The sequence below is a fragment of the Musa acuminata genome, chromosome BXJ1-4, assembly GCF_036884655.1.
Source record: "Musa acuminata AAA Group cultivar baxijiao chromosome BXJ1-4, Cavendish_Baxijiao_AAA, whole genome shotgun sequence".
NCBI lineage: Eukaryota > Viridiplantae > Streptophyta > Magnoliopsida > Zingiberales > Musaceae > Musa > Musa acuminata.
In genome coordinates, this window is record NC_088330.1 from 29,449,713 (window position 1) to 29,465,830 (window position 16,118).

The 16,118-nt window shown below is 33.0% G+C and overlaps 1 long non-coding RNA gene and 1 other non-coding gene across 2 annotated transcripts; both read left to right on the forward strand.

Moving 5' to 3' along the window:
* The first annotated feature begins 9,270 nt into the window (after positions 1–9,270).
* Positions 9,271–14,092, forward strand: LOC135651907 (uncharacterized). Its single transcript, XR_010501992.1, has 2 exons — positions 9,271–9,486; positions 13,818–14,092. It is a non-coding gene; the product is annotated as an uncharacterized LOC135651907 (long non-coding RNA).
* LOC135672729 (small nucleolar RNA snoR99) lies at positions 10,465–10,571 on the forward strand. Its single transcript, XR_010513085.1, has one exon. It is a non-coding gene; the product is annotated as a small nucleolar RNA snoR99 (small nucleolar RNA).
* Positions 14,093–16,118: the final 2,026 nt, after the last annotated feature.

The following is a 16,118-nucleotide window of genomic DNA, read 5'->3' on the forward strand; positions in this document are numbered from 1 at the left end:
ATAGACATAATTCAAAAGGCTAATATAAGAAGATTTCTATCTTATGAGATATCTCAAAGAAACATGGAGGAAGTGACACTACTTATACTAAAGAAGAGACCTATTCGTGTAATAGTATACTATCGAGTTTTAATAACAAGTGTTGGCACTCAGAATCTCTCTTGACGATGATGAATTACACTATTGACCTCCATGCACAAATTCATACAAAGTTTCAAAGTATATGATATTTTGACGACTAGCAACATAGCGATTTTTAGAGATAGTCAAAAGAAGCCACTTGAAGGCCCAAGAGAATTTTAGAGATGGTAAAACTTCTTCATCCTTGAAATGAAGTAATTTTTTTATGAATATTATATAATTTCATGTCACTTTAAAGAAAAACATTGGAAGGTTCACTCAAGACTCTTTCCAAAGAAGCCCTCAAGCCGATTATGATCAGTAAGGAGAATCTCATCAAAATGACATGGATAGACTACATGACTAGGCATCGAGATATTAACCATATTGATAAACCAAAGCAAAATGCTCAACCTACAGATGGAGATAGAAGAGACCTTAAAACATGATTAAATGGGACATAAATCACCTAATTGTGGGAGCCATGATTAGGGATGTCCTAAAGGTATTATGACACTCTTAAATTCTAACTACATTAAGATTCTTCATGTCCTAACCTAACTAAGACTTCACCCCTACCTTAGCTATAAAAGAGGATGGAGAGACCCGTCTAAAGAATTCCCAAGTCAAATCAATCTCAATCTTAGGATTTGGATTAGGATAGCCATAGCCAACTAGGACAGCCTCCAATAAAAGACTTTTACTATGAGGAGAAGTCTTAATCAGATTATGACTTTAGGTTTTATAAATCTAACGGGTTATAGCCCTCTTGAAGCATCTAAGTTGTTTCTTCTCTTGAATGCCTAACCGACCCTAAGTTGCAAAGAGAGGAAGAAGTTTGAATGTTTAGCAACCCTTCTTTCTACTTGCAACTACCTTACTACAAAGAGCTCTTCCAACTTGCTACTAGCCTTAATAACTTCCAAATAGGCCTTTGGTAGCAATAAGAAAAAAAAGATCCCAAGGCAACCAAGAAGCTATTCCAGCCAATCCTAGTTTCAACTAAAAGCACTATTTGTCTAGAAAAAGGTTTTGCCCTCAAACCGTAGCACCTTTGTCCTTGAGCTCTAATAGTCGAAGCCCCTTATCCAAGTTTCATCTAGCTTCTATGAGAAGTTCTAAACCCTACTAGACATTTTTCAAACCTTAGAAGGAGATTTTAGTAGCAAGAAAGAAGGAGAAGACCAAAATTGATAGTGATAATGTAATCTGCTAAGAACACCCAAGTGTTGTCCAAAGATAACATATTCTCTACACACTTGTTATTCTCTTTATGCACTTTTACTTTTATTATTTTAAGTATTATAGTTTATATTTTGGTTTTACAAGTAATAACAATTGTTTTCTTTCAATTTTATACATGATCTTCTAGTGATAGTTATCTCCTTTGCCAAAACTTTCATTTGAGATGTAGTTTCTAGTGGATAGATCGTTGAACCCTAACCTTATATTAATTAAGTAATGTAAAAAATATTTTGACTATGGACGTGGACCACCAAAGGGTAAATGTCAAGCCGAAGAGTTAGATATTATGTTAGAAGATTATCATGTTAAAAATTAGACATTGAGCCAAAGGATTGATCAACACATTGAAGATTGAACTTCATGCTAGAGGTCCAGTCATCGTGTTAGAGGATTCGATATCATGCTAGAAGATTGGGTCTTATAACAAGGTTGACATATTAGAGGATTGAACGATATACTCGAGGCTACGACGATATGCTTAAGACTAGTGCGATCTTTCAGAGATTCAGACAAAATACTAGAAGATCAGACAATATGCTAAAAGAGTGGACAAAAGCATTGACGAAGGGCTAAAAAAAATGGTTAATGTTTTGAAGCCTTATTTGAAAATAATTTGAAATACAATTGTGCTTTAGTTGGGCTAATTTTATGCTACGCTAAGCTAAGGTCAAAGTAAGCTTAATATAGGTTAGAATTAGGTCAAATATATAGTTTGGGAGGTGGTACCATCCAAGACAATGGATGGCATGGGTAGCTACATTTCAGAGGTGTTGGTGGTTATACCGCTTGGAACGATAATAGGAACACGGTACCCTTGATTTTGGATATCTTCTAATGATTTTTGCTCCCAATTTTTGGGCTCTTTTAGGGCTATAAATATCCCATCTCAAGTATGGCTAAGAGGCATCCATTTTAAGCTTTCAAAGGATTTAAATAATCTCTTAGTGTCTTTTTTGAGTTCTTTCCATCTTCTTAAGTTTTTAGTTGAGTTATTAAGTTTAGAATATGTGAGATTTTTTAGAGTGATTAAGAATAAAAGTTCTCTCCTAAGCTTTAAAAAATAGAGGATTGTAAAGGATCTCTCATCTTCATCGATTGGAAGTAAGATTGATAGTGAAAGATGATAACATGAAGAGAAGAGGAATAAGGAGTAAACGTTGGACAGGAAGACTAAACCATTATAAATTGATTTGCCTCTCTATCTTTACATTCTCCCTTATTTGTGCTTATTTCTTGGTTGAATTAGCTTTCAATTCTTGTATTTTTTTCTTCATTAAATTTTAATTTTTCTTAAAGTTTGTAATGGATCTCTCGTATTCATCTATTAAAAGTAAGAGTGATAATGAAAATCAATACCCTTAGGAGAAGAGGAATAGGGAATAGATATTGGTCACTAAACCATTATAAATTAATTTTTCTCTTTATCTTTACTTGCTCCCTTATTCATGCTTATTTCTTAGCTGAATTAGCTTTCAAAACTAGTCTCTTTTCTTCATTGAAAATTTAAAATTTTTTAAAGTTTACAAAAATACTAATTTAATATCCGTCACTTCCCGGAATCTATACTCGTAATAGCCTCTTCGTAGGTCTGAGGATTAATATCCTCAATGTCCTCTCCTTTGATATGTCTCACATATCTCTCAAGAGGATGTGGTACCCTGCCGGACTTATGCAAAGTTGAAACTTGTGTGCTAGGTACCTGAACAGACTTGTGCTATAGATTGATACTTGAGCTAGGTTCTCTAATCTTGCTCAACTCTATTACACTCTCACTATCTCCACCAAGAATATATTTCATTTCAAGGAATATCGTCCTCTTGGCTACAAAGATTTTTTGGTCCTCGAGATGATAGAAATAATACCCATAAGTTTCTTTGGGGTATCCCACGAACTTGCATCATTCCATCCCGGATTTCAACTTGTTGGGGTTGTGTCTCCTAACGTGGGCAAGGCAGCCCCAAATCTTAACAACCTTAAGATCATACTTTTTTCTTTTCTATATCTCATATGGTATAAATACTACCAACTTAGTCAAAATTCTATTCAAAGATAAGTTGTAGACTCTAAGGCATATCCCCAAAATGAGATGGGTATATTGACGAAACTCATTATGGACCACACTATGTCTAATAGCGTGTGATTCCTCTTTTCCGATATACCATTGAGCTAAGGTGTATCAGGGGGTCTATTAAGATAGGATTCCATGGTCTCTAAGGAATTAGGTGAACTTTGTATTTAAGTACTCACCTCCTCGATCTGATCGAAGAGTCTTGATACTCTTTTTTAGTCTTGTTTTCTACCTTATTCTTATGTTCCCTGAATTTCTCAAAAGCCTTAGACTTGTACTTCATCAAGTACATATGTCTATACTTGAAGAAGTCATCAGTAAATGTAAAAATTACAAATAACCACCTATAGCTTGAGTCGACATAGGATCATATGCATCACTATGTATAAGTTCTAGCAACTCTTTGGCTCTCTCTCCAATTCCACTAAATAGAGAATTAGTCAGTTTTCCTCGAAGATAAAGACTCACATATTACATATGATTCATAATCAAATGGATCTAAATATCCATCTTTTAGCAACCTTTAGATTCTTCCTTCATGGATATGATCTAGCCTACAATACCACAGGTATGCATTGTTTACCTTATCTTGCTTCCTCTTAGACATGCTTACATTCATGTGGAGTATCATCCAATATGAATAAACCATTGCTTAATGTTCCTCTACTAATGATCTCATTATCTAAGATCAATGAACGACCATTGTTCTAAAAAACTACTATATATACATTATTTGTCAAACAATGAATGAAAATAATATTTTTGATAATTAAAGAAACAAAATAGAAAGCATCTAATGCTAAAAGAGCTCAACCAGCCAACTATAGGGTGACCTCCCTAACGACAATATGAGATGCACTATCATTATCCAATACTCATGTACTATCATAATTTTCTGATAGACGGAGATCAATCATGAATATATCAAAAGCTTTTTTAACCTTCTGTTTCACCTTCTCTACAAGGTAATCTTTGTAGTTCCTCTTCAGGAACCGTCTTTATTGCAATGGAAACTCTGGCCTTTGTTATTTGTCGGGTCCTTATTAGCAACATTTACGTTACCCGATTTGCCCTTGCCCTTGCCCTTCTTAAGGGACTTTTCTACCTTCCTTTTTCTTTTTCTAGTATCACCGGTATAGAGAATTGGCTTGATAGTACTTTCAGTCTCTCTCAACATATTGAGAAGCTAAAAAAGAGTCATCTCAAGCTTATTCATGTTAAAATTCATTATGAACTGCAAAAAGAAATCTAGGAGAAATTGAAGTACAAGGTCCATAAAAATGTTAGTAGATGAGCATTCTACATTCTTATGACATAAATGTTTGGACCATATATCTAAATAAAGAATACAGAGATTGATAAAAAAATAAGATTCTTTTGAATCTAAATTTTACTCATATGTATTGATTATATTAAAAGAAAATAGAGAAGGACACACAAGCGAGCCAAAATATGTTTACAACTTTTTGAAATTATATATACTTATATTGATTATTTTTTATGTTATAGTTATAATTATCTATTGCATAAAAAATCTCAATTTGTGGATATCGGGTGTACATTAAAGAAGTAATTAAATAAAAAAGATGAAAATTATAATATCAGATAGAGGTGGTAAATATTATTGAAAGTATGATGAATTAGGACAATGTCAATGTCCATTTGCTAAACTCCTTAAAAGGCATGGCATATGTGCTCAATATATTAAAGCCCTATTAGACATTTAATGAACCTTAGAAGAAGATGTTAGTAGCAAAGAAGAAGAAGAAGACTAAAATTGATAATGATAATGTAATCTACTAATAGCACCCAGGTGTTGTCCAAAGATGGCATATGCTCTACACATTTGTTATTCTCTTTATACACTTTTAATTTTATTAGTTTAAATCTTATAGTTTATATTTTAGTTTCATAACTAATAGTGATTGTTTTCTTTCAATTTTATGCTTGATCTTCTAGTGATAGTTATCTCCTCTACTAAAACTTTCATTTGAGATGTAGTTTCTAGTCGATTGATCATTGAACCCTAACCCCATATTGATTAACTAATATAGAAAATATTTTGACTATGGACTTAGAGCACCAAAGGGTAAATATCAAGCCAAAGAGTTGGATATTATATTAGAAGATTATCATGTCAAAAATTAGACGTCGAGCCAAAGGATTGATCGACACATTGAAGATCGAACTTCATGCTAGAGATTCAGTCATCATGTTAGAGAATTGGATACCATACTAGAAGATTGAGTCTTACAACAAGGTTGATATATTAGAGGATTGAACGATATGCTCGAGGCTAGGGTAATCTTTCGAAGGTTCGGACAAAGTACTAGAAGATCACACAATGTGTTAGAAGAATGGACAACATGCTAAAAGCATTAACAATGTGCCAAAAGAAATTATTAATGTTTTGAAGCCTTATTTGAAAATAATTTAAAATATAATTATATTTTAGTTGGGCTAATTTTATGCTATGCTAAGCTAAGGTCAAAGTAAGCTTAATATGGGTTGGAATTAGGACAAATCTATAGTTTGGGAGGTGGTACCATCCAAGATAACGAATGGCATGGGTAGCGACATTTCAGATGTGTCGTTGGTCATACTGCTTGGAATGATGATAGGAACACAATACCCTTGATTTGGATACCTTCTAATGATTTTTACTCCCCATTTTTGGGCTCTTTAGGGGTTATAAATATCCCACCTCGAGTATGGCTAAGAGGCATCCATCTTAAATTTTCAAAGTATTTAAATCATCTCTTAGTGTTTTTTTTTAATTTCTTCTATCTTCTTGAGGTTTTTAGTTGAGTTATTAAGTTTAGAATATGTGAGAATTTTTAGAGTAATTAAGTGTAAAATTTCTCTCTCAAGCTTTGAAAAGTAGAGAGTTGTAAAGGATCACTCATCTTCAACGATCGGAAGTAAGACTATAGTAAAAGCTAATAGCCTCAAGAGAAGAAGAAAAAAGAGTAAACTTTTAGGCTCATTAAATCAAAAAAACATAAGATATCAATCTCTCAATAATCCTTAATAAATCATAACCATGATTAGAATATCCCAATTGACTTGGGCGAAACTCAATTTAATTAGGACCTAATGGAACTAATATCAAATCCTTATAGATATGATCTGAAATTCTCCTAGATTAGTTTAACTTATATTTAATTGATTTTAATCAAGTCAAGTAGGTTTGAACTAGTTAAGTTGGTTTGGAATTACCCTTAACTAGCTTGAATTGATTAAACTTATTTGATTCAGTTAACTAATGAGCTTAAACTAATAAAGAGATAAGAAATTGGACTATGTCCCATAGTACTAGTCTAGATCAAACTGGCTTACTTGAGCCTTAAACGGGTTACATGCGTTGCAAATGCCTATTTTAGATAATAGTTTAGAATAAAGTATAACGAGTTAGATAAAGGAATGATGATATGTCTAACACTAATTACATAGCTAGTTAGATCTAGCTTTGTGGGTTGAGCTGAGCCTCACTCACTTATTGGGTTAAGCTTTACCATTGAATTAATTCATACTTGGCTCATAAGTTGAGTCATGCCTAGCCATATTGGTTACGTCATGTTTGACTGCATGGGTTAGGTCATATGTAATCATATGAGTTGGGTTGTTCATAATCACATAAGCTGGGTCATGCTTGGTTAAATGAGTTGCATCATACTTGATTACATGGGTTGAGTCATACTTGGCTATACAAGTTAAGCTATACTTGACCATATGAGTTGAATTATATATAGCCACATGGGTTATGGTATGCCTAACAATATAGAATGGATCATATCTAGCCACAAGGGTTGGATCATGCTTAGCCACATAGGCTGGCCGTACTTGACTACATGGAATGGGTTATGCCTAATCAAATAGGTTCGATTATATCCCTCTTATTAAATTAAATTTTAATATTTTAAAATATTATAAAATAATAATTAATCTTAAATTTATTCTTTTTCATAAATTAACTAATCTATATTTATGATTTTAAATTTAAAACTAATTAAATCATATAAATTCACACATAACTTATTGAAACATAATAATTAATTAATTATTATTAATAAATTAGTAATAATTTATAATTAATAAATTAATAATAAATTAAATCAAGTAATTATTCTAACATAATAATTTAATGATCATTCTTTATTAATTTTAAAACTTTAAAATTAAAATACTATTATGCATCATATAAATTATAATAGTTCTAATATTTAAAAAAATATATAAATAAAAATTGATAAGAAAAGAATAGAGGATCCTACTTCTCGTTGGCAATCTTTTATTAAATCTAATAAAGAAGTGAACTTTTCTTGAAAGTTAAGTAATAATTTTATTTTTAATTGTAATTTATTTTTAATTTACTTTCACATATAAAGATAGAATTATAATATTTATTTCTTATGGTTTACACATAAAAATAGAATTTGAACTATTTACTTTTTAAAAATCATATCACTCATTAGTAAATAAATAAATTAATAATTTAATTAATTGATAAAATTTTTATCTTGTCCACATGATTAATAAAATTAACTTTAATTATTTTATTAATCATACTATACAAACTAGGAAGTTAATAATTTAAATAAAATAATATATTATTTATGATAATTTAATTTATATTAAGAGAGGGAAAAAAATCATCGATGATTACATTTTCATCATATAAACACTTTTAACTTTTATTGATTTTCTTTATTTTTTATTTTATCAAAGTATGATGCTTGAATGAAATGTTATTTGACATTGGAACTTGTAGAATATCTATTCTAAAATTTTGATCCTAAAAAAATTCAAGGCTTTGAACCACTTATATTATTTTTTGGGGCCAATTCAAAAAAGTATAACCTGATCAAATCCTAGTGAAAACAATATGAGACTTTTAGGAAACATTTACATTGGACTGAGATTGATAAAATTTTAATCTTTTCTATTCTAGGGAATTTATTCCATATCTTTCTGAATTTTTTAGCATTTGAACACTTCAAAAATTTATCTATTTTCTTTAATTTAATTTAATTTATTAAAATATGATGTTTCCAGAAAATGTTTTTTTGATATATTAGCTTCTAAATAGGCAGAAAATATATCCTGAATATTTGGTCTAAAAACCCACTTCCTTAAAAAACTACTTTTTCATTTTAAAAAGTTGACTCTTTGCAAAAGTTCTTAGAAATGGGATGTTATATGGGAATTAGTCGAAGGAGATTACTATCTTTAATCCTCTATTTGTTATTTATAATTTATAATTTTAATTTTTTAAATATATTAAATTATTATTTTATAAATTAATATAAATATAATTTTTTTCCTTCTAATCTTTTTTTCTCCTCAAAGACAACGTGAAGCGACGAGAACGAGCAACGTTGGCAATAAATAGAGAGGTGACAAACAACATCGATATCATATCAAGGATAAAATAAAAAGTTATGAGAAAGAAAAAATATCAGTAATACTAGAATTAAAATAATAAAATAATATTTTATTATCTTTTAAAAATTATTAATAGTAAGGAATGTTTAATAGGAAAATGCGGGCTGTGAATAGTATATTTTTCACAAAACTAAGAGTTTTTTTTCGAAATTTGCCCAAATTTAATTTAAAATGACATTTATGACCCTCCTAAAATTCTGGTCCGTAAAAAAAATCTGGGTCTTGTGTTCATCATGCACGTGAGTCGCAGGTACCTCTGGAATCATCGACGTGTCAGTCTCCTTGTCGTTTGATGGAGGCCGACGGCACAAGATGACTTTGTCTGCAAGGCACGTGCTAGAATTTTACATATATGATCTTGTTTACCTCTCTATAAGTAGGCTGGCGCAGCGACTAGACCAAACCCTAAGGTGGGTAGTTTTCTACCTCGCCGCCGTGTCTCTCCAGTCTTCGCATTGCCTCGGTTTCTTTGTTCTCCTCTCCAAATTAGGTTACGTTCTATTTGCAAGCGGCGACACTGTTTGTGGAAGAGACAGGTCTTCTGCCGAGTCGCGGCGAATGCTGCCCGCTCTGCAGGATGGTTCGCCATCTTCAATGAATCGCAACAGGTGTCTTTCTGGTCATACTTTATTGAAATGCAATGGAGCCGTGGCCCTCTCTCAACTTCTTGCTTTATGCTCTCTAGGTGTTTGATTATCGGTTTTATGGTCCACTTGTGTGCCTGATTGCATGCTACATATAAATCATTTTTTCTCTTTTCTTCTTCTGCCTAATTTTCCCAATTAATATGTCTTTCTGTTGATGAATGATACTAATATCATAAGGCCATCCAAACGAATCGAATTACAGTCGAATCATATCTAAGGCAAACCATTGTAAATTGTGCAGAGAGAAGCTCAAATGAAGACAGGGTCATGCTTTAGAAAGAATTTTCTAGTCATTCCTAGAGCACACTTCACACATAGATGTAGAATCCTTCTTTGGTAGGACTACTTCTGAACTGAATGTCTAATGGTCTGTGAGTTAGAATGTTCAATTTCTTAACCCTGATAACATTTGTTTGGCAAACTAACGATTCCAAGAGCTTACATGGCATATCAAGAGACCTATTCTTTGAAGAACATGGGACAGGGTCTCTCGATGTGATGAGCATGTGCAAAAAATTCCCGGCACTCGCTTTTCAAAGGCGTTACATCCATGGCATATTTGACTTTACAATGGATGTGCCAACGAAAGCGTAAATTAGTATGTTTTACTGGCACACGCAGGACTACATGAACAGAAGCAGGCTGGATGTGGTTACTAAGTTCCTGCTTGTGGATATTTACTATATTTTGTGAAGCTTAACACTTTGTATCCGACATTGTTAATTTATTTCTGGATGATGAGAAGTAGATGCGCTTCTATTAATTTCAGCTGGTTTAGGACATAAAACGTGTTAGTTTCCTGTTCTCAGTTTTTTGTGAGGCAAGGTCTATTTTAAGTTTTAAGTTTTCTATTTGGCTGTCATTGGTATTTGAGGTTGTTGTTACAGCGTTTCTTTAGATGTTGTGGGACTTGACGTCTGCCCCCATTGGCGTTTATTTGTACCATTGGGATGAATCGGTGGTCCCTGACATGAAATTATCATCATCTTCACTTTGTCAGCTAATCTAGTTTTTTCCTTTAGCTGATCATTAATGATGAAATATTTCATATATACCAAAACTGAAATAGATAGTGTGGGTTGATTGACTTCATGAACTGTTATGCATGAGGCATAAGACTGTCTCATTGAGATTTATGCCAATTTACTTTAAAAGATCCTTCATGTAAGTTTTAAGAATGTAATTGGATTTAAGCATGGAGATTTTACAAGTTATATTTTCTAGGCTTTGAGGAATATTGTGGTTGTCCAAAAGAGAATAAGCGTAACTTTCAGATCAAGCTCAATGATTCCACTGTGTGCAAGGTCATAAATGGTTGTCGAATATGTGTTGTTAATTGTCATTTTATTTTATGATAACGGGGAGATTGAAGTTTTGCCAACCATTTGGTCTTATTGCAAACAAGATTGCGTTGCTCTTTCCTCTTCATGCTGCCTCGGCTTTTGACCAACCACTTGTGAAGAGTGCTTTCAAAGAGTTCAGTCTCCAAAGCATCATTAGGGAATGACCCTCTCAACTTCCCACAATTATATGTATATGATTTGGAGTAGAACTGATACTAATATTAATTTTTGTGCTTCACTTGTAGATTCCTTTTCCACCATGAAAAGTATTATTTTAGTCTTTGAGATCCCACTTGCACTCTTACCTTATGTTGATGATGCTACTTTGGATCATAAAGTTGTGCCCGTCCAATGGTAGAAAATGGGATCTAGTTCTATTTGTACATTGATGGTGGTGCACATTTCTGTTGTACTGCATTGACACAGTGCTGCGGTGAATGATGATTGATACAAAAATATTGTACCTGTATTTAAGTTTTTTCTTTGGGGGGGATATAAAACGAGCAAAGAGTTTGATGTGATATAGACAAGGAATAATGCACTGTTGGAGAAATATAGGATGAGCAAGGAGTGCTGCGTTTTGTTTGGCACCAAGAGGGTGGTGCAGGGTAAAATTAGATGAGGTGCACACCTCACTAAGTAGGTTCAGGGCTTTGAGTGTGCCATGTGTGTTGGTGATTATTTGGAGGAACACGAATAAATTGTGGTTTAATAAATCAATAGTTAACCGCCGTTCTTATTTGTGTGTTAGTTTACCTTTATTTGTCAGTCTTAAGAGTTTAATTAATCCTAATTTCTAAGTTAGGATTTGTTGACTTGTTCATTTCTCTAGGACCTCTGGTTGACAAATAATGCTGTGGTTTATTTGGATTAACGTGTCCTCCAGCCACGGATGGTACGCTTTTGGAGTCTGCCTCAATGTGAGAGCATTGTAGTAGGATTTATTGGCATCTTAAATTAATAGGACGGATTGATGGCTGGGCAAGAAAATCAATCCAAGCGGCAATCTTTTTATCCAATCGAAAATTTTATTTTCATCGGTCACAGTTGGATATGAAATAGTCATATCTCTTTCCTGCGACAACACTTTTTTGGGTTGGATTTTTATTTTTAAATGAGTAGTTGATATTCTGCCCAGTTTGGAGTTTGGTGACTGCTTGCTGGAGTCAATTAGCAAGTGATTTCCTGTCCAATTTGGGAACTTGATTCTAGCACTTAGGTATTGATCAATCTAGGGCAACAATAACTCCCAAAATTGGGGCCCTTCTTCATTATCCATTCCTCCTAATCAAAATGCAAATTAGCATGGTATCAAGTCTTGTACTGTTTTAGCACCCTCCCCTCGATATGAAAATTGTGTACTATATATATCATGAGGATTTAGTCTTCTATGATGATTGTGTTTTTTACATTCAAGGTTTTCGAGGATGAGACAAATAAAGGGGAGGAATTTTGAAGAAATTTGTTGGGTCCCGATCACCCTTTCATGTTGTCAAGAAGAAAACTAGTTGGGTTACTTGTGGTGTTTTCAATGGAAGCAGAAATTTTTATTTTCAGATTCAGCAGCCAAGATGATTTTCTTATAGTGATGAAATCTTGCCCTTGGTACATACATAATAGACTTTATTTTCGGTCATTGGGATCATGAGGCTCAATTAGAAAAAAATTTGATTTCTTTGCTATCCCTCCCTCTCTGGGTGGAACTCTATAACATGCCTTCTGTGAACCTTAAAAATTTTGAGTTCTATAGTGAGTAGAATCGACAAACCCCTATTCTTGGACAAACCAATAAGTAGAAGAGAGTGTATTGGTTTTGTTGAAGTTTGTGTTGAAGTTTCTGCATGCAAGTAATTATTAGATACTATTCAGATTTCTTTTAATGTCACGACTACACTATCAAGGTTGAATATGATTGGAAGCATGCTAGATGCTCCTTATGCAATATCATCAGTCATGCAACCAGAAACAACTCTAAAGCTACTACAAAAATCATGTGGGTTCCAAAACAACATCTTGAAAACAAAACAAAGCTTACCTTAATTGTATGAAAATTTCCATCCAGTGAACTCATTAGACCCACTCTAAGAGAACAATCGCATGAAGTTTGCACTGACGTGCCTCAGAGTTTTACCTTTATTAATTTATAATTGAGTGTTGAAAGAAAATGAGCCTCTAGAGATCGGTAGACACTACTAGGATGGGCTCTTCTACCACTCCATTATGATTAATATTGACATGTGGAATGTTCGGGATATCAATACCTCTTCTAAATATGCTGCTGTAATGTCACATTTAGATTGTTTCTCCATTTTGGAGCCTCGTGTTCAAGATTATAAATTTCTTCTATTGTCTTTTGTATTTTCAAAGATTGACACATTTGTACTAAGGCTATAATTTTCTTCTATTGCCTTTTGTATTTTCAAAGATTGACACATTTATACTAACTCAGTACTTATATGCTCGCATTTGGTGCTTATGGAATTCTTATATTGTTGATCCAGTAGTTTACTCCTTGATAAACTACTCCTTGATTGATCAAGTCATTTTTGGCACAGTGCATTTCTAGTTCTTGGGCAAATCTTCTAATTTATCGATTATATATGGCATTTATATTTATGCTGATATATATCATTTTTGGATGGATCTTGTTGATTTCTGGCAATTTTTCATGAGGTCTTAAATTGTTCTAGGTGATTTTAATATAGTTTTCTCCCCCCATAAAAAGTTTGGAGGCCAACTTATAAGCTCTTTGACCTTTACTTAAATTTCAGATTATTTACATGAGCTCTCTTTATCATATCTAAAATGGATGAGGTATCATTTTACATAATCTACTCCTCTTTGGGAGTTTGAAGTTATGGTTAATACTGATTGGTACTTACACTTTGTGGATTCGGAAGCATTATTTTTGTCACCTGACATTTCTAATTATTCTATGAATGTTTTCAGGGTCAGCAACTCCCCGAAGAGGAACAAGAGTTTTAAATTCTTCAACTATTGCTCTAACTATCCTAATTTCCATAAAATTATTGTAGACGTTTAGTTTGCTCCTCTGAATAATCGATGCCAAACCCCTACCCCAATCTTTATTCTCATATAAAAGATAAAAGGGGTCAATGTTAGATTGAAGAAATGGTCACGTCAAGTTGTAAAATATGGTTCTACTATCCTATCATTTGTTAGAGAGGAATTAAGCAATGTTCAAAACTCTTTCTTCGTTGCTCCTTCTAATGAGACTCTTCATTCCAAGGAGCCGCAACTTAGATTTGAACTTCAATCTTTACTAGATGATGAAGAATCTGCTTTAAGACAAAAGTTTAAGAGTCTTATGATTTTCTTTTGGTGACTCTAATAATGCTTAAGTGGGCTATAATTAAGTTATTATTTGGGTTCAACATAGGCCCTTATAAACTAGGTTATTTGAGTTAGTTTTTAGGTTATTTTAAGTTTTTTGGCAACCCAATCTAGATGATGGTACCATCCAACTTTAGCAAAGGTACCATTTAGATTGACGGTAGTACTTTTTGATATATTTAGAATAGCTTAAGTGACATCTTGTTTGATAGTCTGACTATATGAATTGGTGGTAGTATCATCGATATTCATATTTTTGGATGATTTTTTTTTAAATCATAATTGATATTCATTCGTAAGAAGCAAGATTAAGTAATAGTAAAACCCAATAACCTTAAAGAAAATGAGATTGAGAGTGGACGTAGATCAGGATCGAATTACTATAAATTAATTTATTTTTCACTCTCACTTGTTTAAAATTTACAGAAGCATTAATACACCTCCCTCTTAGTGTCACTAATGTCATTATCGATCCTAATTTTTATAGCCCAAAAGCCCCAAAAATATGGATAAAATTAGTAACCTTGGTATAAAGGAATTGAGAGAGTCACTATCAATCCTAATATTAACAGCCCAAAAGCCCCAAAAACATAGAGAAAATTAGTAACCTTGGTCTAAAGGAATCGAGCAAAGATGAACCTAGCTCTGATTTACAATCATCAATCAGATCAATTTGGATCTAGATACATGGATCTAATAAAGATCCACAATGATCAAGGCTAGATCCACTAGGATCATGTCAAGATCCAAATGAATTCAAGCTAGATGTGTGAAAATCATGCCTATTTATGATAATTAAGTGTTAATGAAATGCTTATTAGGCTTTAATTATAATTATTCTTCATAATCATGCAAAAATAAACCTCTAGTTAGCCATTAAACATGGTAAAATGACCTTTTAAATTATGCAAGAAGCTAAAACATGCTAGAATGAACTCATTATTCTTAATTGCCTCTAATTAGCCTTAATTATGATTAATTTTTTAATCATACATAAATAAGCCGCTCATAAACCATTAAACATGATTGATTAAGCCATTGATTCTTTAATAACTTCCTTCTCACATCACACGAAAGCCCTCTAGGAATTGTCAATCATGGTTCACAAAGTCGATGAATGATATATATATTTCGATCGATCACTTTTATAGCCCTGCAAATAATACACTCTCGGTCATGATGATCCTGGAACACGATTTCCTCTTGGGTGAAACAATACTTCTTGGCCTTCACATGATAAACAGCTTGGATAACTTGGTCAACTGGTCGGATGGATAGCTTGGCCATAGCGGTAATAAGTTACTTGTCGTTGTGTAATATGCCCAGCTTAATTTAAAATGTCGAGGATTCTGAGAGGTAATTTTAATCGAATACGTTCATACATGTAAGATAGTTTCCAGATCGACAGACCGAACCATACAAGTGATTGACTCACATTTCGATGTAACACAAGTTGACACTTGTTTAGTGAATTATTGGTTGCGAGTCCGTGTCAGTGCAAATATGATACTATCAATCATGGCATCTTAAATAATCAGCATCCCGATGTTACATTTTTGCCAATTGGAAGATGTCAGACCGATTAATGCGAACCACTCTGATATATATATACATATTTTCTTTTCAATCTCATACATACACCCATCTCTCTACTACGAACGACTGTATCTATTAATCTTGCAACCCTATCTAAAGTTGATGTAGGTTTTTTTTAGTTTGATACGCATGGTAGCGAGACTACGTTGCTCCATTAGGGAACGACTCTTGGCTTGCGTAAGCGTACTGATCATATTATCATTAACGTGACGTCTAAAATTAAATTATTGCCTCACACACGTCCTTCCCCCAGTGGTGTACGCCAGAGTTGGTCCACCCAAACAATGATGGGCGATGCTT